General features: G+C 53.6%; 1 protein-coding gene across 2 annotated transcripts in view; it reads left to right on the top strand.

Annotated features, from left to right (window-relative positions):
• RBFOX3 (RNA binding fox-1 homolog 3) overlaps nucleotides 1-24293 on the top strand; it is a 528100-nt gene that overhangs the window by 287928 nt on the left and 215879 nt on the right. For both annotated transcript variants that reach the window (XM_063599441.1, XM_034943026.3), the window contains exon 3: nucleotides 19375-19475. The gene's annotated coding sequence lies outside the window, so the exon portion shown is untranslated. The remainder of the gene's footprint in view (nucleotides 1-19374; nucleotides 19476-24293) is intronic.

Genomic DNA, 24293 nt, shown 5'->3' with positions numbered 1-24293 from the left:
TTTTGTTTTTTATTGATTGATTATTTTTTCAGGGTGAGGATGTGGTAATGTCCTAAGAAGAGGTGGCTTTGAGTGACCTTTTAAAGACATTCTCCCTTGGCCTCCTTTTCCCTCCATTCCAAGGACAAGTCTCTATCGGGTCTCCCACATGGAGGATTGAGGTCAATGGGGCCGTTTGGTTGGGAAAATGTAACTAACTGGGTAGTTGACATTTAGGGATAAGTAGATTTCCCCACAGTGCTGCCGGGCTCCTCAAATTAGTCCCTCTGATGCCATAGCTCTTTCTTTCAATGAGGTGACCCAAGTCCTCAAATTTCCCACCACATTTGAGCCCAGGGAGCTATAAACTCCTCATCTCCAGGGAAGGCCGCACCCCACAGGCTGCCCTCACCCACCTGTGGAATCTCCAGGGATGAGCCCACCCAGGGGGCTGGGGATGCAAAGGGGGCAGCTCCCTGCCACCATTTGTCCTTTGGCTCAGTTTCCTCCGTCTGCTCCTCCCTGATGCAGGGCCCAGCACATAGCAGGAATGGGCACAGGGGTGGTGTTGCCCAGGGTTGGGGGAAAATTGGCTCAGGCCTCAACATTTTTGAAGGGCTTGGACATTTTCTAGAGAGTCATCAAGGCTGGGTATGCTCAACGCTGAGTGCGCTAGACCTCTGCAGTTCCTAGACACCCTCCTGCTTTGATACACAGGACCTGAGCTCCTGTCTTTGCACACAAGCCTAAAGAAAATCCCAGGCAGAGGATAGTCCTTGGGATGGTGACCCCACCTTGGACTGTGGGCAATATTTCATGGCTCTTCAGCCCTCTTCCTGCTTCTCTGCCTGCTCAGAGGCTGAGGAAGCAAGGGCTGAGCTTCAAGGGTGATGAATGAGCGTCTGCCTCCCACGGGTGCAGGTTGCTCGGCCAGGTGTTGGCTTGTGGCCGTGCTGCAGCAGGAAGGCTGCCTGCTCTCCCCTATCCAGGCTCCCCACTCCAAGGGTCTCCCTTCCCTCCACCCAGGAGCCAGGTCCTCTGAACTCCAAATGGGGCTGGGAGGCTTTCTGAGGAGCAGAGCTGGGGGCCACCTGCAGATTCATCTTCATAAATGCTTTGCCCATGTCACCTGCTTGTCTGCCCACCAGAGGAGTACTGCCAGGATGTGAGGATAAGCTACATGCCCTCCATCGAAGAAGGGGCACTGCCAATGGCAGGGCTGTGTGCCAACTGTGACTCCTCACTAGCCCTTGAAAACAGAGTTTACTTCAGAGGCTTCCTGAGCCCCTGGGGTCTCCCCAGAAGGGAGCATGTACACTCTGGAAGCTCAAGCTGCATCCCACGCTCATTTGCCAGATGTCAGCCAGCTTTGAGGCTGCCATTGGGCCATGGCAGATTGCTCTGGAAGCAGAGGGAAAGTGCTGCTGCTGCTCCTGGCTGTGACAGTGACCCAAGACCCCAAAGCCAGTTCCTTCCCAGATGCTTGCAGGCTGGCAAGTGACTCCCTTCTCATCCCTCAGCCCTTTCCTATTGCAGGGAGGCCCTGAGAGGGTGGCAGTCCCCAGGCCTGACCCACTGAAGGATGCAGAGCTAAGGTGAGCTGTGTGGCTCTGGCAAGCTCCCAGGAACAGTAATGACCCCTGTAAAGGGCTCAACAAGAGGAAGCGGGCTTCCCATCTCCCACCTGCTGCACCCAACACCACAGAAGCACTTGAGTGATGCCGTTCCTCCTAGAAATGGGTGCCTGAAGATTTGCAAAATAGCCTGGAAATGCAAGATCCTGAGTTCTCATCATGCCTCTCTAGCTAGACAGTAAGCAATCTGCCCAAACAATTGGTCTCCATTCGCCCACTTGCATCTGCATGGTAATGAACCCTCACTGCGGGCTCGCATTGGTGCATTGCTCCACGCACCACCGGCCACGGGCAGAACATGCCTCTCTCACCAGCTCTCGGCACGCAGCCATCTCTGGCCAAGGCAGAAGAGAGCTGAGCAGGACATTACTTCTTCAGTAATCCTGGCAGCATCAAACAGGACAAAGGTCAGGACCGAGCCCCCACTGCAGGGAGGCTTGGGGAGGAGGTCCAGCTGGGTGGGCAGGTGGAGTCACTGAGTACTCTGCATCTGTTGGTGGCCTCAGCTGCCATTACAGCCCTTCTCCTGGCTGCAAAACGTGCTACCGTTATCGTCACCCAGGGTGGCAAGGTGGGGCTTAAAAACTCACTTCACAAAACAGTGGACCTCTCGCAACCATCTCTCATGTCTCCATCTCCAGGAAAACTGCCCTGGGATGGTTATGAACTTGGGAGAGCATCCATCCCACATCTCTGCCACAGCAATGGCTCAGCACAAACACTGAAAGAGTAAGCGGCTCCTGGAAATAAACTCTCCAGACCCAGGGAGCTTTCTTGAGATGCCCTAGCTCAATATTTTTCTTGATATTGTGGAAAACAATAGCAAATCTGCTTCTGTTGCATGCCAGTGCTGTGTCTTTCACCAGCATCATTTCCAATCCCAGTGACAATGGGATCAGAATATCAATAATCTTCCTTTGACACCTAAGACAATGAGGCTTAGAAAAGCTGAAAGCTTTGCAGGAGCCCCCTCCTAATGAAGGCTTTGAGAAATCTGTCTAAACCAGGCGTGCTTGGTTCCCAGCCTTCATGTCCCCCAGCACAATGCCCCCACGTACTTCTTACTTGCAAACTAATGCTTGTGACAAGTGAGCTCAGGGCCAGCTGGCCACATGCAGTGCCAGCAATCCAATACGCTTGTCTGGGTGCTTTGCAATTGAGCTGTGTAGACAGTCGGCTGTGTAGACAGCTGGGAAGGCAACTTCTGGGCAAGGGACTTGGGGAGCTACAGTGCTGCCGGTCAGCTCACTGAACATCACAGGCCGCCCTTGAGAACCCAAAACAAGCCTGGTATCCTCCCTCTGGGGCACGCATATATGAACACACAGGCCCAGAGGGGGCTTCCCACACCCCTAGAAGCTGCTTGGTCCATCCTCAACCCCTGCCTAGGAGTCCCTGTCTCAGCGGCTGGGGACCCAGCTGTCTCCTCTGTACCCCCTCCCTTCGGGGTCGTGCTTGGCCACCATTGCCTTTGGATGCTGCGTGACACGTGTTCCATATTCCCTGCGAAAGCGAGCTTCTCCAGCCAGGTCCTCAGCTCTGCAATCTACTAGCCCAATCTGTTACACTTGACATGGAGAAGGGAGAGGAAGAGAGCTAAATTCTACTCGGGGCGTGCTGGTGCCAAGCTCTGTGCTTGGAAGCTTGCCTGGGCACCCCACCTGTGCCATCTCACTTAATGACTTGGAACTCTCCCCCAGCCCATCAGCATTCCGGTTCAGAGTGCGTAGCCCCAGCCTCCGCTGCACACCGGGTTGCTCCACAGAGCAGCTTCTTGCTCTTCCTCTCTCTCTCCCTTCTTTCCTGAGGTGCCCCTCTTCTCCCTGCCACCCACCCCCCTGTATTTTTTACTGTTTATGAGTCACAGCTCAAAACCCACCCTCACCTGCGAGTCCTCTTGCCCCTCCTCATCACACCCATCTCTTTTTCCTGGCCCTGACGTTTCTCTGTGTCACTTTTTATATTTATTTCATAATTGTTGGTGTGCAGGTAACGTTGAGAATAGTTCAAAGATCAGTTTCTGCTCCTGCATTAGAATCCAGATTCCTGGCTGGGCATGGTGGCTCATGCCTGTATGCCAACACTCTGGGAGGCCAAGGCGGGTGGATCACCTGAGGTCAGGAGTTCGAGACCAGTCTGGCCAACATGGTGAAACCCCATCTGTACTAAAAATACAAAAATTAGCCGGATTCAGTGGCGTGCACCTGTAGTCCCAGCTACTTGGGAGGCTGAGGCTGGAGATTTGCTTGAACCGGGGAGGCAGAGGTTGCAGTGAGCCAAAATCGTGCCACTGCACTCCAGCCTGGGTGACACAGTGAGACTCCGTCTGTAAAAAAAAAAAAAAAAAAAAAAAAAAAAAAAAAAAAAAAAAAAAAAAGCCAGATTCCTGAAAGCCCGGCTCGCAATTCCAGCTCTTTGGCATCCTGTACTGTGCACCTTATGGGGTCCTCTGTGCCTGCTGAAGACTCACTGCTGCCTTCCCTCTGCCTCTAACATCTCTCTTGTCTGCTAGGACACTGGTGATGGTAGAGCTCCCACATCACCACCGTTTGGATGAGAACTTTCTCACCTGTGCTCCATGGGAAAATTAGATATCTGTGTTTCTGTGTCATGCTCAGAAGGGCTTCTGTGTCTCGGCTCCAATTAGGAGTGGGCGTGTTGGGGCCGGACCTGGAGGGGTCTAGCTGAACGTTTAGCTCAGGGACCTGGCTGCCATAGCCTCTCTACGTCCTGCTGCCATTGCAAGAGTGTCCTGATTTTCTGTTCTTTTTCTTTCCCTGACACTGAGAAGTTGGTGCAGACACAGGGAAGACATGAGGTAGAGACCCCAGCATCACTGTACGTTGTAGAAGGGAAATGAGCCCGTAGAAGACTGTGGTGTCCCTACGCCCTGGGCTCCTGCACGGTCTTTGAGCCCATTGCAGTTCTCATCTGACCTGTGCTTTAGACCATCTCAATCTGCAACATAAAGGCCACCAATCCAATCACTGAGCTGCCTCGTGGCACATGGATATTGGCAGTGGCACGGGGGCCTCTAGGATCTGCTCTGTTGGGACCCTTGGGCCTCTGTGAATGGCTCCAGGTGGAACCACCAGTTACATTTAGGATCCAGTGTTGCCGTGACGGGAGCTTTTGGCAGAATGTGCTGGACTTTGAATGTGCAGGGAAGGTGGCTTCTCAGGAGGCTAAAGAATCTGTTTTCCCCCTACCTGTTAGCGATGGTGACAGACGGACTCTGATTCTGAGACCTAGAACAGCTCCTCAAAGTTGTTTTTGCTGCAAACAGTGGCAGTTCTGCTCCAGGGTTTTAGGGGGAAGACAGACTCACACTGAGAGCAGGCGGGCAGGGCTCCTGCGTTGAGGTGCCTGGTTTTAGTTGAAGGCTCTATTGGCAATGCCCAGAGGGTGGTGAGCAGCCACTCTCCAAACAGAATGTGGGAACAGACTCGTGGTTTCGTTGCAAACGATTTTGGAGGGTTGGGAGGAAGAACTCATTCTGGCAGTAGGGCTGGTTAGATATGGGCAGGGTTTGCCAAGGGAGGGCAGGTATACAGATTTCCCTGCTGGGAAGTGTTTAAAATAGCACTGATCCTCACAGAACCAAAAGCTGTTAATGAGGGCTACTGCCTGAAGGCAGGAAATGACCAGATGGGCATTCTCCAGTCTGTGCCCCAAGTGGCACGACGTGGGATCCTGCTGCATGGCCAAGGTGTTCAGATCTGTCTCTGGCAGAGGCTGCCGGCACTGGTAGGGGTCTGGACTGCCAGAAATGCCCCTCTGGTCCTGGGAGGTCCCTCTGGTGGCTTGGGATCAGCACCAAGAGCGGCTCCATGCAGGAGTGAATTCCAGTCACTCCCTCCAGGAGACACACCAGCAGTGGTCAGGAAGCAAGTCCACCACAGCCTTCTGGAAAGGTCTCTAGTCTCAGGAGACACCAGCCACTCAAGCCTCCCGCATGCCACCAAAGAAGATAAGCTGGCCCAGAGAAGACCAGCAGCCCAGACAAGACCAACAGCCCAGACAAGACCAGCAGCCCAGACAAGACCAGCAGCCCAGACAAGACCAGCAGCCTGGACAAGACCAGCAGCCCAGACATAGACCAGCAGCCCAGACAGGACCAGCAGCCCAGACAAGACCAGCAGCCTGGACAAGACCAGCAGCCCGGACAAGACCAGCAGCCCGGAGAAGACCAACAGCCCAGACAAGACCAGCAGCCTGGACAAGACCAACAGCCCAGACATAGACCAGCAGCCCAGACAGGACCAGCAGCCCAGACAAGACCAGCAGCCCGGACAAGACCAGCAGCCCAGACAAGACCAGCAGCCTGGATAAGACCAACAGCCCAGACATAGACCAGCAGCCCAGACAGGACCAGCAGCCCAGACAGGACCAGCAGCCCAGACAAGACCAGCAGCCCAGACAAGACCAGCAGCCTGGATAAGACCAACAGCCCAGACATAGACCAGCAGCCCAGACAGGACCAGCAGCCCAGTCAAGACCAGCAGCCTGGATAAGACCAACAGCCCAGACATAGACCAGCAGCCCAGACAGGACCAGCAGCCCAGGCAAGACCAGCAGCCCAGACAGGACCAACAGCCCAGACATAGACCAGCAGCCCAGACAGGACCAGCAGCCCAGACAGGACCAGCAGCCCAGACAGGACCAGCAGCCCAGGCAAGACCAGCAGCCCGGACAAGACCAGCAGCCCGGACAAGACCAACAGCCCAGACATAGACCAGCAGCCCAGACAGGACCAGCAGCCCAGACAAGACCAGCAGCCCGGACAAGACCAGCAGCCTGGACAAGAACAGCAGCCCGGAAAAGAACAGCAGCCCGGACAAGACCAGCAGCCTGGAAAAGAACAGCTGGCCTAGCAGCCCAGACATAGCCTAGCAGCCCAGACAAGACCAGCAGCCCAGACAAGACCAGCAGCCCAGACAAGACCAGCAGCCCGGACAAGACCAGCAGCCCAGACAAGACCAGCAGCCTGGATAAGACCAACAGCCCAGACATAGACCAGCAGCCCAGACAGGACCAGCAGCCCAGACAGGACCAGCAGCCCAGACAAGACCAGCAGCCCAGACAAGACCAGCAGCCTGGATAAGACCAACAGCCCAGACATAGACCAGCAGCCCAGACAGGACCAGCAGCCCAGTCAAGACCAGCAGCCTGGATAAGACCAACAGCCCAGACATAGACCAGCAGCCCAGACAGGACCAGCAGCCCAGGCAAGACCAGCAGCCCAGACAGGACCAACAGCCCAGACATAGACCAGCAGCCCAGACAGGACCAGCAGCCCAGACAGGACCAGCAGCCCAGACAGGACCAGCAGCCCAGGCAAGACCAGCAGCCCGGACAAGACCAGCAGCCCGGACAAGACCAACAGCCCAGACATAGACCAGCAGCCCAGACAGGACCAGCAGCCCAGACAAGACCAGCAGCCCGGACAAGACCAGCAGCCTGGACAAGAACAGCAGCCCGGAAAAGAACAGCAGCCCGGACAAGACCAGCAGCCTGGAAAAGAACAGCTGGCCTAGCAGCCCAGACATAGCCTAGCAGCCCAGACAAGACCAGCAGCCCAGACAAGACCAGCAGCCCAGACAAGACCAGCAGCCCAGACAAGACCAGCAGCCCAGACAAGACCAGCAGCCCAGGCAAGACCAGCAGCCCGGACAAGACCAGCAGCCTGGACAAGACCAACAGCCCAGACATAGACCAGCAGCCCAGACAGGACCAGCAGCCCGGACAAGACCAGCAGCCCGGACAAGACCAGCAGCCTGGACAAGAACAGCAGCCCGGACAAGACCAGCAGCCTGGAAAAGAACAGCTGGCCTAGCAGCCCATACAAGACCAGCAGCCCAGACATAGCCCAGCAGCCCAGACAAGACCAGCAGCCCAGACATAGCCCAGCAGCCCAGACAAGACCAGCAGCCCAGACAAGACCAACAGCCCGGAAAAGACCAGCAGCCTGGACAAGAACAGCTGGCCCAGCAGCCCAGACATAGCCCAGCAGCCCAGACAGGACCAGCAGCCCAGACAAGACCAGCAGCCCAGACAAAACCAATCCACCCAGGCTGCTCTTGGAGGGGGTTCTCTCAGGATTCTCAGGCTGAAAGTAGGCCGAGCCCTGGGTCATCACCACTCCGGCAGCCCAAGTGGGACCTCCTGGGACAGGGCTTCATCTCCACACTTGCAGGAGCCCCCGTTCTGCCTCTTTCCTTTCTCTGCATCTCCTACCTTCCTCGCCTCTTCCTTTCTGCTGTGGATCACTGAGCCCCTGGGTCCCCTACTTCTTGGTGATACAGCGCGACTTTTCTTCCTTCCTGGCTCCAATATGTCAAAACTTTGTAACAGGAAAGAAAAGCAGGAAAAACCGTCTGGGAAGTAGGTGACCTAAAAAACAACCACCTGACTATAATGAAATCCGCTTTTCCAGTGGGCTGCCTCCGGGAAAGCCACATCCGGTGCTGGCTTCCTTTCCCTCCGCCCACCCTCATGTCTTCCCTCCTTCCACAGTCAAATTTCTTTTTTTTGTTGTTTTGTTATACTCTAAGTTTTAGGGTACATGTGCACAACCTGCAGGTTAGTTACATATGTATACATGTGCCATGTTGGTGTGCTGCACCCAGTAACTCGTCATTTAACATTAGGTATATCTCCAAATGCTATCCCTCCCCCCGTCCCTTTTTTTTTTTTTTTTTTTTTTTTGAGATGGAGTCTCACTCTGTCACCCAGGCTGGAGTGCAGTGGCGCAATCTCAGCTCACTGCAAGCTCCGCCTCCCAGGTTCACATCATTCTCCTGCCTCAGCCTCCCAAGTAGCCGGGACTACAGGCGCCCGCCACCACACTCAGCTAATTTTTTTGTATTTTTAGTAGAGACAGGGTTTCGCCGTGTTAGCCAGGATGGTCTAGATCTCCTGACCTCGTGATCCACCTGCCTCAGCCTCCCAATGTGCTGGGATTACAGGCATGAGCCACCGCATCTGGCCCCACAGTCAAATTTCAACATCCAACTCTTAGTATGAAATTTGGCAGTGAGACCTCTCATTAGGCAAATCATGAAACCCTCACCACTATGGTATGGCTCAGACCATTGCTCAACTGCGTTGCTGAGAGGGGAAGCCATATGGTGTGGGGGGTGGTGGCTGTGAAGATAAAGTGGGGAGATTTGCTGCTGTTTGTATTTCCCAGACCTCCCCAGCTCCTCTGCCCCCAGCAGTTTCATCTCCTGGGTTTTGGCTCAGCAGCATCCTCCGTGCTGGAGTTTTGGGTGAAGCACACAGACCTCCTTCTCCTCTTCCCTCCTTGCTGGACTTCTTGGCTGCTGGCTGAGCAAACACCACCTGGAGCATCCAGATCTTCAGGCCCAAAATGCTCCTGTTCCACTCATGATAGGAATCAGCCATCACCATGGCAAGGGCTCCGGCTGACACCTCCCCAGTTGTAAGCTCTGTCTACTCAGCAACTTTGTCAGCAGCAGCCAGGCAGTTTAGGAGATGAGGCCTGAGTAACGAGGGGCTGGAGGTTTTTCCCAATCCACAGACAATTTTTTAAAGGGGGTAAAGACATTTCTAGAAATGACAAAGCGGCAAGCTTAACTTCCATTCCTAGAAAAATAATCATGAAACTGACAACTCAAGATAGGGAAGTTAGCATGTTACTTGAGAATTGTCCTGCTCACATAAAGAACAAGATTTGCCAGCCAGATCGAATCTCTTTGCCTGCTGAGTGATGGCCCAGGTAGACAAGGTGGCACCCTTAGGTTCACCTTGGCCTCATCGAAGATTGCAACTTTTTTTTTTTTAAGATTGTGATTCTTACATAACAAGTGCCTAAAGTACCTACTAGTTACCTGGAAAGCAGCTAGTTAATTAGTGGAAGCCAGAGTTTAGGGATTCCTTGCCAATTTGCAGACAATTTCAAGTCTGTGTTTGTCCCCTTTGAGTTTGAGACCACGTCCAGGGTAGAAACATCCCCTTCACTAGAAGGCCCTGCCACGGGCATCGGTGCTGCTGCCAGTGCCTGCTCAGGACTCAATTGCCAGCAGAACCCTCCAGGGTGGACCCAAACCACCAGCCTCTGTGTGGAAGCCAGATGTGCTCACCCTGAGCCCCACAGGTGAACCCTGGTGAGGCTGAACCCGTGGGAGCTTCACCAGCTCAAATCTGCGTCTTTGTTCTGAGGTCCGTGTGGGTCTGAGCCAAGGCCATTGGCCTGACTGCAGAATCAATAGCAACTTCCTTATGGCCGTTCTGTTTGAAAAGAAACATCTAAAATTTGATGTATTGGGTCTGGTTTGGTGGAAAGAGTGCAGACTTTGGAATACGAATGAACTGGGTCTGCAATTTCAGCCGGGCCATATGCTGACTGTGTGGCCTTGAGAAAGTGGCAATTGGAGCCTGCACCTCTTTGTCTGAATGAGGGGGGTGGCCGTGGGGGAGATGGGAGGAGTGTTCCATGAGGGAGCATATGGGAAATGCCAGCTCCTTGTCGGTCTTCATGGAGGGTCAGCTCCTTTCTTTGAAGGATGTGTCTGTGCACATCTGTGTGTGTGTGTGCACGTGCACATTTGCGGGTGAGTGTGCATATCTTGTGTGCAGGCATATGTGTGCACCTGTGTGTGTTTAGCCTGGGTAATCAGGCAGTTGGAAGCTAGGGCTGCCAAATAAAAATACAGGGTGACTGGTTAAATGTGAATATCAGATAAGCAATGAAAAATTAATATAAGTACTTCCCAAATATTGCACGGTATGAACTTATACTAAAACAACGAAAACATTATCTGTTATCTGAAATTTCTAATTTAACTGCATATCCAGGGGTTTTATTTCCTAAATGTGGAAACTGTCACTGGAATGAGGTTTGCTATTTCGGCTGTAAGATTAGGCCCACAAAAGCAGATGTGCAGGGGTCTGGGGCCGTGGTGGCCTTGTGGGGAGGGGCTCTGGGAGGAAGGACACAGGCTGTGTGGCCCAGGCTCCTCATGGGGCCCAGGCTCCTCATTTTGCTCAAGACCTCCCTTCCCTTTCTCACGTTTGGAGCTCCTTCCATTGCACTGAGCAGAGCTACGAGCTGCCCACATCCTGAGCAACAGTCCCTGGCTGGGAGCAGAGGTGGTAGCCATAGCCCGTGCCCAAGGGGGGCTGCCCACGACTCAGGTGGGCCCTGAGTCTGTACTGAGCTGGACAGCACCGACCACAGCCTGCTGGCCTGGCCCCATCTACATGCTGGCCTGGGCTTGGGGTGGTGTTCTCTGGAAACTTCTCTGTTTGTTTCATGGGTGACGTTCGATCTTCCCGAAACAGGATCCTGCAGAGTTCAGAGCAACTGCCAGACAGTCACAAAGCCACTGCATAGCCTCATCCTCAGCCGCAGCCCCTCCACCCTCCACCATCACCAGCCACCCCTTCTCTTCTTCCGCGCAGCCTCTCCCGCCCTCTCCAATTTTTACTTGGCAAATTATACCCTGGTGCTCCCAGCCTGCTCAGTGGGTGCTGTCAAGCCTTGGCAGATTCCAGTGCCAGCAGCAGGGGACACAGACACTTGCAAAGGGGAACTAATAGGAAATGAAATAGCTTTCCTCCCCCAAAGACCCCTCCCAGAGCTGCTGGCGGACCCACCCCTTGCGGAGTGAATTGTTTCCAATCCAATCTCGTGTTTATTGAAGTTTCCTCCAGGGTTAGCTCGGGAGGCCTCTCCCCAGCCCCTTCCGCGTGGCCTTATTTACCAGAATCCCCTCGGCGCGCCATTTAAGCGTCTCCATTAACATTTCCTGCATCTTGCTCATTGCAAGCAAGGCCCTCAGAGACCCCCAGGGTGGCGGCACGGCGGTAGCCCGCAGAAACGCCAGGCTTATTTTAATTGGTTTGAAACTGTCGCTGTCGACCACAGAGGGGTCCCTTTCCTTGAGTAATGACCTGGAATTTGATCATGTGGCTTTCATGAGCTTGTAACACTGAAAGTGTAACCGTGTGAGATCAAAGCAAGGACCAGGGTGCACATCTGTCTGGCCGCAGTGGCCAGCAAGTGTGAAGGCGCGGCCTGGGAGACACCGCTCTTCCCCTACCCCTGCGGGTCCCATCTGTCGGGGGATGGGAGAGGTGGCTCTTTTCACGTCCCCTCTGACTTCCTTGTCGGCCTGCAGATGGTGGCGTGAGAAGAGGGAAAAGCCACCTCTGCATCCAGCACTTTCTGGCCTCCTTCTCGGTATGGCGAATGCTTTGCTCAGAAGACCAGGGTCTGGGTCCCCAGAGAGAAGGATGCAGGGGAGCCTAGCTCCTGGAGACATGGATGTTCTAGAGTCTGGAGGCCGTCACTAGGGATGAAATGGCTTTTACTTCCTCTTGGGAAGTGGCTCCCTCCGGAATCACTCCATCGTGTACGTCATCCATTTACTTGGTCGTCAGGCCACCAGCCGATGAGATCCTATAGAGCCACTAATCATAGAAAACACTGTGCTTTGACACCAGCTTTGTGTCACGCATGTATAATCAGGGTCTCTCACTCCTGCAGCGGGCCATCAATCTAACCGTGCTCGTCTCAAAAAATTTTTGGAGAATTTTTATAATTAAGGTAAAAGATAAATATCTATCCTCCTCTACCTGCAATTAACAATAACTAACACTTTGTTCTCTTGCATTAGTCTTAAAAAAAAAAAAAAAAGGAAGGATCACAGACAAAGTCCAAGTCCCCTCCAGCACACCCAGCCCCGTTCCCCTCCCCTACACCCAGAGGCCGCTCTGAGCATCGATTTGGCATCTATTATTTCTGTCCCTTGAGAAAAACATTTCTACACACATGTAAGCGTGGACCAGAGCTCACACTGTTTTATGTCTTCTTCAAATGCACATGCATGGCCTCTTCCTGCAACTCGCCTCTTTGACTGAACATGGTTTCTGCAGCTCCGGTGTGTTTCTGATACGTTCCTTTTATCTACTGTGGAGAATCTGACTTAGAAACCTGCCCCATTTTCTTTGTCCACTCTTTCATTCATGAAACTCCCAGTGGTTTGCAAAGTGCAGCTATTTCAGAGAATGCCGAGTGAGAGTCTTGGTGGCTGTCTCCTGTCTCAGGCGTGGACCTGGCTGTGAGTGGCCGATCTTGTCCGGGTCCTGCGAGGCCATCTGCACCTGCCTGTCCCACCAGCTCCGTATGCGATCTCAGTCTCCTCCCAGCATCACTGATGCTGAGGCCGATCGTTCTCACTGTGCCCACGAGAGAGCCCAGCTCTGGTGTGTTGTGTTTGTTGGAGTTGCCTGACTGCCATGCCTCTCTCCTCTGCTTCTCGGCAGGTTTGGGGGTCCTGCACACTCCCAGGGAGCCGCGGTTACCCCAGCTCCTACTTTGTCACTCGGGAAAGCAGCCTGCACCTCAGAAAGATTTAGAGCAAAACATAAAGCCCTTTTAGTAAAAAAACAACAAGAGTGACCCATTCAGAAACTTTTGGGCTTTCTTGTGAGACCCCATTGTCTGTAGCCCCCTCCATGAATGATCATGAGCCTGTGACTGAAACGCCATGTGGGGGCTGTGACCACTCGCTGCCCTCTGAGGCCACCTGGCTACCTGAGCCCCCAGGCCGGTTTGCAGGACCCTCCCAGCAGTTGCGGGCAAGAGCCAGACACGCAAGTGAGGATGAACAGCCTCCCTCTTTTCAGAGGCTGAAGGTATTTGGTGCAGCCCCACAGTGGCTCCTGGAGGTGGGAGGACAAGCAGGGGAGCCTCTTGTCTTGTGGGGGTTGTGGTGGGCTCAAGACCTGGGCTCTGAAACTTGGGAGCAAGCGGCCCCCCGCCGAGGCAGAGATGCTGCTGCCCCAGGAGCCTTGCTGGGAGGTCGGGGCTGAAGCCACAGCCCCCAAGGATCTGGGGGTGGGAAGGGGAGGCTCTGAGCAAGGGGTACCCATGACGGAGCACAGGCCTGGCCTGGCCTCACTTTATCTCCAGGAAGAAAAGATGAGGTCCCGCCCCGCCCATCTCTCCCTTGCTCCCCTGAGTGTGTTACTGGACTCTTGTCAGGATTGTAGGGGTTCTGTGGCTGCTCCCCTACACTGACCAGAGCCCTGGATGGTTGGGCCTGGGACCTGCAGGGGGGTCTGGGGTGAGACCTCAGGGTGGAAACAGGTAAACAGGCCCAGCGCAGCTTGACTAAATGAATGAGTACATGAATGAGTGAGTGAAGAAGTGAGGCATGGACCCAGGCCGCTATATTCACTGTGCTTCACTGGGAGGTCCGTGCTCTGGACGTTTGTGAGGACATCCGTCCCATCTTTGGCACTTCACTAAGAAAGCCCCTGGAGCCAGGTCGAGCCTCCCCCAGCCCTGCCTGCCCTACCCCTTTGATAATTCCCACCCCAGTGGGGTATGCAAGAGCCTGGAAGGTGCCAGAAGCAAGGGGAGCAGCTATTAAAGAGTTCACATTACAGATGGGGAAACTGAGTCTGCAGCTGGCTGACCTTAGTGAGAGCGAGAGCAATGTAGAGGTGCCGCGCTGAGCTCTCGAGCCAGATGCCCTGGGTTTGGGTCCCAGCTCTGCCGGCACGCAGGCTGTATGCCTTGGAGTAGACTCTCCCAGCATCCTACATCTCAGCTTCCTCCTAGGGTCACTGGAAGGGTTAATGAGTTACACTGCAGAAAGGGCTTCCCTCGGTCCCATTGTGGCCCTGCAGCCCTGTCTAAGCTGCCTGTCCTTTCTCTCCCACTCCTGCCAGCTCTCTCCCCCTCGAGGAGATTACAGCAGCTACAGAGAGCTGCCCCTCCATCCTCACATGTGCTCAGGCCAAGGAAGACCTGCGGGCAGCAGCAGCACAGTTTATTAAGCCAATAAAATCTTAAGTGCATGAACTCCAGAGACCCCTGAGGTCTTTTTATGTGCATGAAGGAGCTGGAGGGTTTCCTGGGCCTGAGTCTTTCTTACTGCTTGGAACAGGTGGGTGTACAGCAGTCTGCCCTCTCCCCTGTGTCCCCTTCCCAGGAAGGCACCTGTCACCTGACAGCCAGCCCCGCCACCTGCCCCCACCTTGGGGACCCTGGTCTGGTCTGGCCTAGTATCCTCACTCAGACGTTCCGAGAGCACAGGACAGAGCCTGGCAGACTCATGCTCCTGCCCTCACAGTGCATCTGGTGGCCTGCCTCCTGCCTACCACACCTCATCCCATCAAAAGTGCTCAGACCACAGCCCCTTCCTCATCTCTGCTGCACCCTAGAAAGGTGGGTCAGGCCATGGCTTGCTGCCACCGGCTCTCTGTCTTGTTGAGAATCTCCCTTCGCCCTCTTTTTTTTTTTTTTTTTTTTTTAATCTGCTGTTTTCCTTGTCTCTCCCCTGCCTGCTCCCTTTTTCTTCCCAGCCCTCTTCTTTGTCTCCTGAAACTTCTCCTGGTGTGCCTAATTCCTAGAGGCTGCAGAGGCTTTGGAGATGCAGCCCCACCTCGTTGTGCACACACAACCCTGAGAATTGATTCAGAAAACGATTAGTTACAGTACGGTAGCGCTGCTAACTGTGGCATTTTGCTTTGCAGTTATTGATACATCATCAGAATTGAGAAATGATAGTCAGGAAGGGGGAGGAGAAGGGAGAGGGCAGATGCCTGTCCTGAAATGTCAGCTCTGACAGGGAGGGATTTTCAGGCCCGAGCTGAAGCTGGCACCTGGGTTGTCCTCATCACAGCCGCGCCTGACCTTACATTCGGGAGGGCTGGTTTGTTCCAGGTTCGTGAGAATGCCGTCCTTGCCCCCAAGCAGACATGAGGCTTTGGGCTGCCTCCTTCCTGTTCCCCGTTTCTGCCATCATGGGGGCACTGCTTCCCACTCCACCAGCCAGAAATGCGTGCTGGGCAGAGCATGGGGAGGTGGGATGTCTGGTTCTGTTGATGGACAGAGTCAGCTCCAGGAGCCCAACCTGCGAGAGACCCCAGAGGGCCTGACTCAGAGTTCTCCAGGTAAACAAAGTCAATAGGACCTAGGTAGGTAGGTAGATGATTGATTGATTGATTGATTATTGATTGATTGACAGATAGGACAGACAGATTTTAAGGAATTAGGTCATGTTATTGCGAAGGCTGCCGAATCTGAACTCTGTAGGATGGGTGGACAGGCTGGAACCTCAGGCAGGAATTGGTGCTGCAGTCTGTTTTTTTTTTTTTTTGGAGATGGAGTCTCGCTCTTCTTACCCAGGCTGGAGTGCAATGGTGTGATCTTGGCTCACTGCAACCTCTGCCTCCCAGGTTCGAGTGATTCTCCTGCCTCAGCCTCCCGGGTAGCTGGAACTACAGGTGCCCACCAACATGCCTAGCTAATTTTTGTATTTTTAATAGAGATGGGGTTTTGACATGTTGGCCAGGCTGGTGTTGAACTCCTGACCTCAGGTGATCTACCCGCCTCGGCCTCCCAAAGTGCTGGGATTATAGGCGTGAGCCACTGCGCCCAGCTGGTGCTGCGGTCTTGAGGCAGAATGTTTTCCCCAGGGAACCTTAGTTTTTGCTGTTAAGGCCTTTTAACTGACCAGATGAAGCCTTTCGACTGACTGGATGAAGCCCACCCACCCACATTAAGAAAGGCCATATCCTGTGCTGAAATCAATTCATTTTAGGCATTAGCCACACTTACCAAGTACCACCCCAGCAACACCTAGTTTCGTGCTGGACTGAATCCCAGGGGACGAGAGCCTGGCCAAGTGGACGCATAACACTGACCATCACATGCCCCGAGACCCCAAGAGCTGATGACCAGGGTTCAATGGATGGGCCTAGAGGGCAGTGAACTCCTGGAAACAGCAATGTTTCTGTGTGTTATGGAAAATGGGCTCCTAACTTGCATTAGATGTTTAATGCCAAGGCAGCGCTGGGGGTGACTTGTCTGTGCCATCGGTGAGCAACAGAGCGGTGCTCCCTCCACAGAAGGGCCCGGGCAGAGGCTGGGGAATGCGGGAGGAGGGTAAAGGTCCTTCTCCTCTGTGAGCCTGCAGGAGCTCCACCTCCCCGACAGGACAGGACCCTCAGCAGTGGGGAAATGGGCAGCCACTGCTGACTGTCCTAGAAGCAGGACGGGGCTGGGGGGCAGGTAGGAGAGAAAAGAGAGGGGTGGGAGGGGCCCATGGGAGCCTCTACTGGGAGGAGTGCAGAAAAAAGTCTACAGGAACCTCGAGCTTGGTGACAGATTGCTCTGGGGACACAGAGGAGGTCTCACCCTGGTCTGGGCAGGCTGGCAGGGCTGAGGTTTGCACCAGTCATGGGGAGAGGACCCTGGGAAGGAAGTAAAACTGACTGTGAAGGGCCTGGACCCCCAGGCTCAGGAATCTGGACTTAACCCCCAGGCCTTGAGGGAAGCCTCAAGGGATTTTAAACAACTTTGTGCTTTAAAAATCTACTCTAGGGGCAGGTTGGGGAATGCATGCTATGGAGGCCATGCTGCGGGCAGGGAATGCAAATAGGAGTTGGAACACCGCGTCCGGGGTAGCTGTGCATTCACACATTCATCCCTCATTCCTCATTCCCTGAGCACCTGCGGCTTGCCAGGCCCTGCTCCGGTATGGAGACCACGCAGCAGCTCCACGTGTCCTCGGGAAACTTCCGTTTTAGGGCGTTGTGCACAAATGAAGACAATGATGGCGCTACTTTATGACTGTGGGGTATAAAGAACTACCTGAGACTGGGTGACTTATAAAGGAAAGAGCTTTCACTGACTCACCGTTCCTCATGTCTGGGGAACTTAAAATCATGGTGGAAGGCGAAGGGGAAGTGAGGTGCGTCTTACATGGTGGTGGGAGATGAGAGTGAGGGGAGATCTGCCAACCACTTTTAAACCATCAGCTCTCACGAGAACTCACTCACCATCACAAGAACAGCATGGGGGAAACTGCCGCCATGATCCAGTTACCTCCCACCAGGTCCCTCCCTCAACACATGGGGATTACAATTCCAGATGAGACTTGGGTGGGGACACAGAGTCAAGCCACATTATGATGCGACAGGCCATGAGTAGATGCGGCAGGTGATGGGGAGGGGGCTTCCCATACGATGGTTGGGGGCTTCTCCAAGGGGAGGCGTGAACATGCAGATGTCACCCAACACCTGGAGGAGGGGACAACATGTGCAAGGACCCTGAGGTCAAATCCAACCAGAAGGCCCCCGTGGGTGGGGCAGAGGGAGCAAGGAGCAGGTGTGAGAAGCAGCAGGAGGGGGCGGGGCACATGCAGGGGATGGGGCAGTGCCCACGGGGCCAGAGCCATGGGGTGGGAGAGGAAGGCTCAGGAGAGGTGGAGGGAGGAAGAGTCCAAAGTTTCAGCGGAGACCCCAATCATGTGACACCCCCTTCCTGCCCTGTCTGCCTTCCTCCTTCCTGTGCAAAATCTACTCTCAGGTGCTTTGAGGAATACAAGCCACGTGAGGCTCTGTCTTAGTGGGCTGGGGCTGCTATAACAAGATGTCATACGCTGGGTGGCTTAAACAACAAACATTTAATTTTTTTTTTTTTGAGACAGAGTCTTGCTCTGTTGTCCAGGCTGGAGTGCGGTGGTGTGATCTCAGCTCGCTGCAATCTCTGCCTCCCAGGTTCAAGCAATTCTCTTGTCTCAGACTCCCTGGTAGCTAGGACTCACCACACTCAGCTAACTTTTGTATTTTTAGTAGAGATGGGGTTTCACCATGTTGGTCAGACTGGTCTTGAACTCCTGGCCTCAAGTGATCCCCCCGCCTCGGCTTCCCAAAGTGCTGGGATTACAGGCATGAGCCACCACACCTGGTCCAACAAACAATTACTTCTTACAGTTGTGGAGACTGGGAAATCCAAGATCCAGGTGCCAGCAGATCTGGTGTATTGTCACTGGGGGTTGGGGGTGGGTGGGTGGAGAGAGAGGAGAGAGAGAGAGACAGACACTCTTATGAAGGCACTCATCGCATTCAGACAGCCCCACCCTCATGACTTTATGACCCCCCCCAAAGGCCCCACCTTCAAATACCATCACATTTGGCCTTTGAGGGAACAGAAACACTCGGACCATGGCAGACTCAGTCCCTGCTCACAGCCAACACAGATCGGCAGAGTGAGCTGCTAAGAGGCAGAAGCCAGGTGCCCCCTTGACGTTGCCCCCACCCAGTGTCTAGCAGGGAGGCCTGGTGGCCAGAGGCCTTCACACTGTCAACCCCAGAGAAGCCTAAGACCAAGAAGGAGAATTCACGGCTGCTCGTGGTGACACTGATGGGGTCTGATGAGAAAACAGCCTTACTTCCCATCGAGGGCCTAGCTAGGCTGCAAGTACAAACCACGAGGGCTGCTCAACCCACGCCGGCCGTTACAATTTCCTCTAGGATGCAGCCCAGCGCCCAGGAGCTGGGCCTGGTAATGGGGCTGGTGCTGAGGATTCATCCCCAAAGAGGCTCTGCTGGCATGAGAGAGACCTGGGACCCGTCTTGGGGACAGGCGACTCGGCCATTCCCCCATCAGTCCAAACTCCAGCCTGACCCCGTCACCTGCTGGCACTCTCCCCTCTGACCCCAGCTTCGGTTTTGATACCGTGAGTCTCACCTACAATATCCAGGGCTGCAGAGCTGGGAGCATCTTCTACCCATGAGGTGGTGGACAGGGACACCTTCTTACAGCTTCTCCCAGCCTAACGCATTCCTGTTTGTATCATTCAAAAGACATAGTGCCCGTGACACTCTGTCCTGTAATATTTTTAATCAAGAGTGCGGGAGAGCATGCGTCTGATGCACTCTAGATATTCAGAGATTGAACACCGTTTTGTTCTCTTGTTTTCTTTTTGAAATGCAGCTTGAAGTCACAGCAGCCAGAGGAAATTCTGCCACCATTTTCCCAGGTCTGCAGCCCCTCCAGCTGGGAACCTGCCCCTGGAGTCATCCCTCTGCAAACAGGTAAGAACCAACCTCTCTACGCAATGCTTTCTGCTCCCCCCGAGCTGGTTCTCAGATGGGGGCTTCTCCCAGGCCTCAGGGTGGCCCACCGCCATGGGGAACGATGCGTGAGGGTGTCTGCAGGAGGAGCTTTGGTCTGCAGAGAGGAGGGTCCCCACCATGGGGTTCCCTAACTCCTCTGTGCTTTTCACCTGCCCTTCCCCAGTCCCTTCACTAAAATGCAAATCAGCGAGTATATAATAGATAATTAATAGACTGATCAGCAAGCAAGGGAGGTAAGTAGATAAATAATTTTAATTATCCTTAGGTTGCCCATAAATTCCCTCACTGCCTTTTTATTAAACTCTCTGTTTACAGGAGTCATTAATATAAATGAAATGTCATTTCGCCTCCCCTGCCTCCTGGGTGGCTCCCACCGGGGCTGACCTAGGGTGGAACAGGACCGTGTGACCGCAGGATCTCCTGGTGCAGCTCGTCCCGGGCACAGGTGTCAAAAAGCTTTGCCCAAGTGGCCAGCTGGATGGCAACAGGGCGGACACGCTGCTCAGGCGAGGCCCTCCTTCCGCGCCCCGAGGTGGCCGCAGCCTATATTTAGGCCTGAGTCGGAAACCTTTATTATACTTGGCACCTGTGCTGTAGGTATGAGCTCATTCTTCTCCCCGGGGATGGCCTTAGCCTATTAATAGCCTTGGCTGAGTTTCCCTCCTTGCTCCGAGTGCCAAGAGAGAAAGTGGGTTAATAAATATCAAAGAAAACTCCCTCAGAGGGCCTGGGGCCAGACTCTCCAAGAGTCGTGGATGTCAGGCCCCAGACCAGGAGAGGGGTTCCCTTTTCCCCCAGCCTCTCATCTTCCTCCTGACAGAGGCCCAACGCCCAGGCTGGCGGGTCTGAGGATCAGGCATGGCAAAGCTCTCCCAGGTGCCCGTGGAGCTGGGGGTGGAGGAGGGCACCCGGCACGGGAGGCCTAGGAGGTTGGCTCAGGTGGGGCTGTTGGTATCTGGGCAGCCAAGAGAGGGAGGTAGGCAGGGCACCCTGGACCTTCTGGCACCTTCCTTCTTGCCTGCACCCTCTCACATCCTTCTGCCGACTCAGCAGCATGGAAGGGAAAGGGAGGAAGTGGCCTCGGGATGGCCCCTGAGGAAGACCCCACCCTCATCCTCTCCCAGGCCCGGAGGCTGTGGCAGGAATTGTTTAGCCTGAGTTGGAAACAGTAAGAGAAGGGAGCCCCAGGAACAAAGCAGGGAGGGGAGGGGCGCTCCTGAGGGCAGGTGTGCCAGGGTGGGCTGGCAGCAGGCTCCGTTGCACTGATTCCCTTGATCAGCCAAATTCCAAGCGAGTCACACGCGTGCGGGCCATGGCTGGCGCTCTGCATGGACGTGTGAGCCGCCCTGGCCTGGCGCGTTGTCAGCTAGCACTGCTGAGTGCCGTGGGCCGGGGAGATGTCTCACAGCCCCGTCTCGTTTACTTTCCGCCATTGCCGTGCATGGGTGCTCTTAGCAGGGCTCAGGGAGGTCATGGCCACCCAGCTGGGAACTGGCAGAGCTGAGGCTCAGGCTGGCGTTATCTGGCCGCAGCAGCCGCCGCCTGCAGGCCTCGGGTCAGGATGTTTTCTGCAGAGCATGGAGCCCTCTCGGCTAGATTCCGTCTGTGCTTTCTGGCTTTCACCCGCTGGACATAAAGGCAGAGTGTAGATGCTGCTGCTTTTATGAAACTCGACCCTAGCTGAGCTCTAGCAGGGCAGCCAGTGACGGCAGAGTCTGGGCAGCCTCCATCCACTGGCTTGCACAACTGCTGCCCAGGGCTGTACGCTAGAGGCTACGGCAGGTCAGCCCTGGATGGTTAGCCAGGTTGTGCACTCTCTGCTGGTTGTTCTGCTCTCCTTGGAGGGAGGCTGGCTGCCCACAGCGGAGAGGGAATTCAGCCTGAGCAAACGGAAAGTCCTTTTTAAGTTTCATTCAATGCAATTAAAGTCTGAAAAATGGCCCAGCGGAGGCTCCCTGCCCTTTCAGGAGTTTGTTCAGCTCAGAGCTGTGCAGCAGGTACAGCCCCCACCCCAGCCCACACAGGCTGTGTGGGAGGAAGATGCAGGGCCAAAGGAGAGGCAGAAAGATCTGACCGTGACTTCCCCAAAGTCTTTCTCCCCTGTTCAGGGGCTCACTGGAGGGGGCGGCCGAGCCCATTTCATGTCCGTCTGTCCAGAGGAGGCGGACGAGGGGGCGGAGCTCTGCCCTGCCTTGGGAAATGGAGGTGGAAACACGTGGCTCTGAAACCAAACAGCAAGCCCCACTGGGACAGCTGTGCGTCGTCTTGATTTTTCTGATTATTTGGTGGACCTTTATAGGGTTTCTTATCTGATTCTGTTCTGGGGAGCTGGGTGGGTGGAAAAGAAAAACATAATGATTGAAAGGCAGGATGAAACTGATCCCAGTAATAGCTATGACGGCAGGGCTTGGCCGGCCGCAGGGTTCCAAGCCCCCTGCCCCCACCTCTCCCTTTCCCCCCCACACAGGCAAGAACTCTTTAGTGGCTCTGCTTCAACTGCCTGATCTTCAGGAACTGAGCCACCTGGGGCCACCATCGGAGGGGTTGATGATTGACTAAAAATAGCCAGAGCTGTGCTTCCTGCCCTGGCCAGGCGGCGGCCCACCCAACCTGCTGAAACAGCATCCTCTGAGAGCAGGGCCACAGCGGAGTCCACCCGGCCCTCTAAGCACGGAGCTCAGGATAGCGTCCGTGGAAAATGATGGAATGCCCCAGTGTGAGACGCGGTGGGAGGGTGGGGCCAAGTGAAGGAGGTGAGGGATTTGGTTCTCCCACAGACACGAGCAGGTGTAAGCAAGACTCTGCCTCCAGAACACGGCACCCGTGTCACGGCCAGCTCTCCCTCATATAACCCAACAGCCACCAGCACCTTCCAAGAATCTTAGAGTTGGAACCAAGAACAGAGGCCCCGGGTTTGACTTCCATCCTCTTTCATTCTAATCCCATCATCTTTTCTCCCCTGGGGTTAGGAGGGTCTGGGGACTTTCAGCAAAATCAATAATTTTCTTTTTCAATTAAAGTCAGGTCAGTATCTTTTTATTATTACACAAGCAATAGATGTTTTTGTGGAAAATACAGACAAGAAAAACGAAGAAGTAACAATCTGCCAGAAATAACCACAGCTCACACCTCAGTGCGTGTGTGATGTGTGTGATCTTCTAGCAATTTTTTTTTAACACATAAGAGTATGAAAATCCTTCTGCAAAAGCAGGATCATGCTATATATTTATATATATATACACATATATATCAAAATATATATGTACATATATGCATATATTTACATTATATACAAATATATGTACATATATACCTATATATTTACGTGTGTGTATATATATGCATATATATTTTTTGTTTTGTAACTTGCTGTTGTTGCTAGACAGTATTCTCAGGAACATATTTATAGGTTGCTATTAACCTCCTTCATGATTGAATATCATTCTGTTGCATAGAAAAACCATAACCAGTCCCTCAAGCCTGTTTGCAAGTACTAAGACAGGCATTAGCCATCAACCCTATTTCCAAAACTCTGTGCTACACTCTAAGAAACTAGAAGATTAATTTTCCAAACAGGAGTTAGAAAATGATTATTCACATTATAAAGGAGTCTGCAAACATACACTCCAAAGAGCTTCTGTGAGAAATGGGCTCCCTGGGGCATTAACTTCCTATAATGGGTAAAACCCCAAGTCGCAGGCAGCTCCATAGCGGGTGGTGCATCTGGCTTCATGTTCCTTCCCTCATGGAGGTCCTTCCCAGGTCCTCCAGATGCATGTGTGGCCAAGTACACACATGCACACACACACACACACACACACACACAGGCAGACATGCACACATGCATACAAACACATGCACACTGTGTACCGCACACGCAGGTACATACACACACGTACGTGCACCTAGTGTGTGGAAGCTTCTCTTCATTGTCAGCTGGAAGGTGATGTTAATTAATTCATTATTAATCACATCTATTTATCAGATGGTCTGCCCCTAGCAACCATTCTCAGGGAGTAAACTATCATTTCTCTCTAAAAGATAAAGGGAAATAGATGTTGATGAGTCTGGGCAGGTCAGTGCCCCTAGCCCATGTGACTTATTATTTCAGGAGGCAAGCAGACAAACCTCAGAAGAGAAAATGCTCAGGGGACTTTTAATAAAATCAGGCTTAAAAGAGACCCAAATCCCTGGCCTGCAGGTTAGAGTCTGCAGGCTCCGCACCTGAGGGGGCACAAGGTGGTGAGCATCTTTGCCCTAACAAGTCCAGCTGAAGACCCCTGAGACCCCCACTTCCCCAAGACCACTCAGACGATGCTGCCCACAGGCGAAGCGTTTGTGTGTATATTTATGCAACCATATACCGCATAATCAGTAAACATATTTCTGGTATATTTATATTCAATTTCAGGTATACGTATTTCTAAAATAATTTGGTGAATTAAAAATCATAGCATAAATGGACTATTTGAGACAAGGTCTTGTTCTGTCACACAGGCTGGAGTACAGTGGTGTGATTAAGGCTTACTACAGCCTTCACCCCTAGGCCCAAGCGATCCTCCTACCTCAGCCTCCCAAGTAGCTGGGACCACAGGTGCACACCATCAAAACCATCTAATTTTTGTAAGTCTTTTTTTGTAGAGATGAGGTCTCACTATGTTGCCCAAGCCAGCCTCAAACTCCCGGGCTCAAGAAATCCTCCGGCCTTACATACCCAAAGTGCTGGGATCACAGGCGTAAGCCTCCAGCCAAAATGGACCTTTTAAAGTCAACAAC

This window comes from Pan paniscus, chromosome 19, assembly GCF_029289425.2.
Source record: "Pan paniscus chromosome 19, NHGRI_mPanPan1-v2.0_pri, whole genome shotgun sequence".
Taxonomy (NCBI): domain Eukaryota; kingdom Metazoa; phylum Chordata; class Mammalia; order Primates; family Hominidae; genus Pan; species Pan paniscus.
This window is presented reverse-complemented; position numbering and strand designations above follow the sequence as displayed.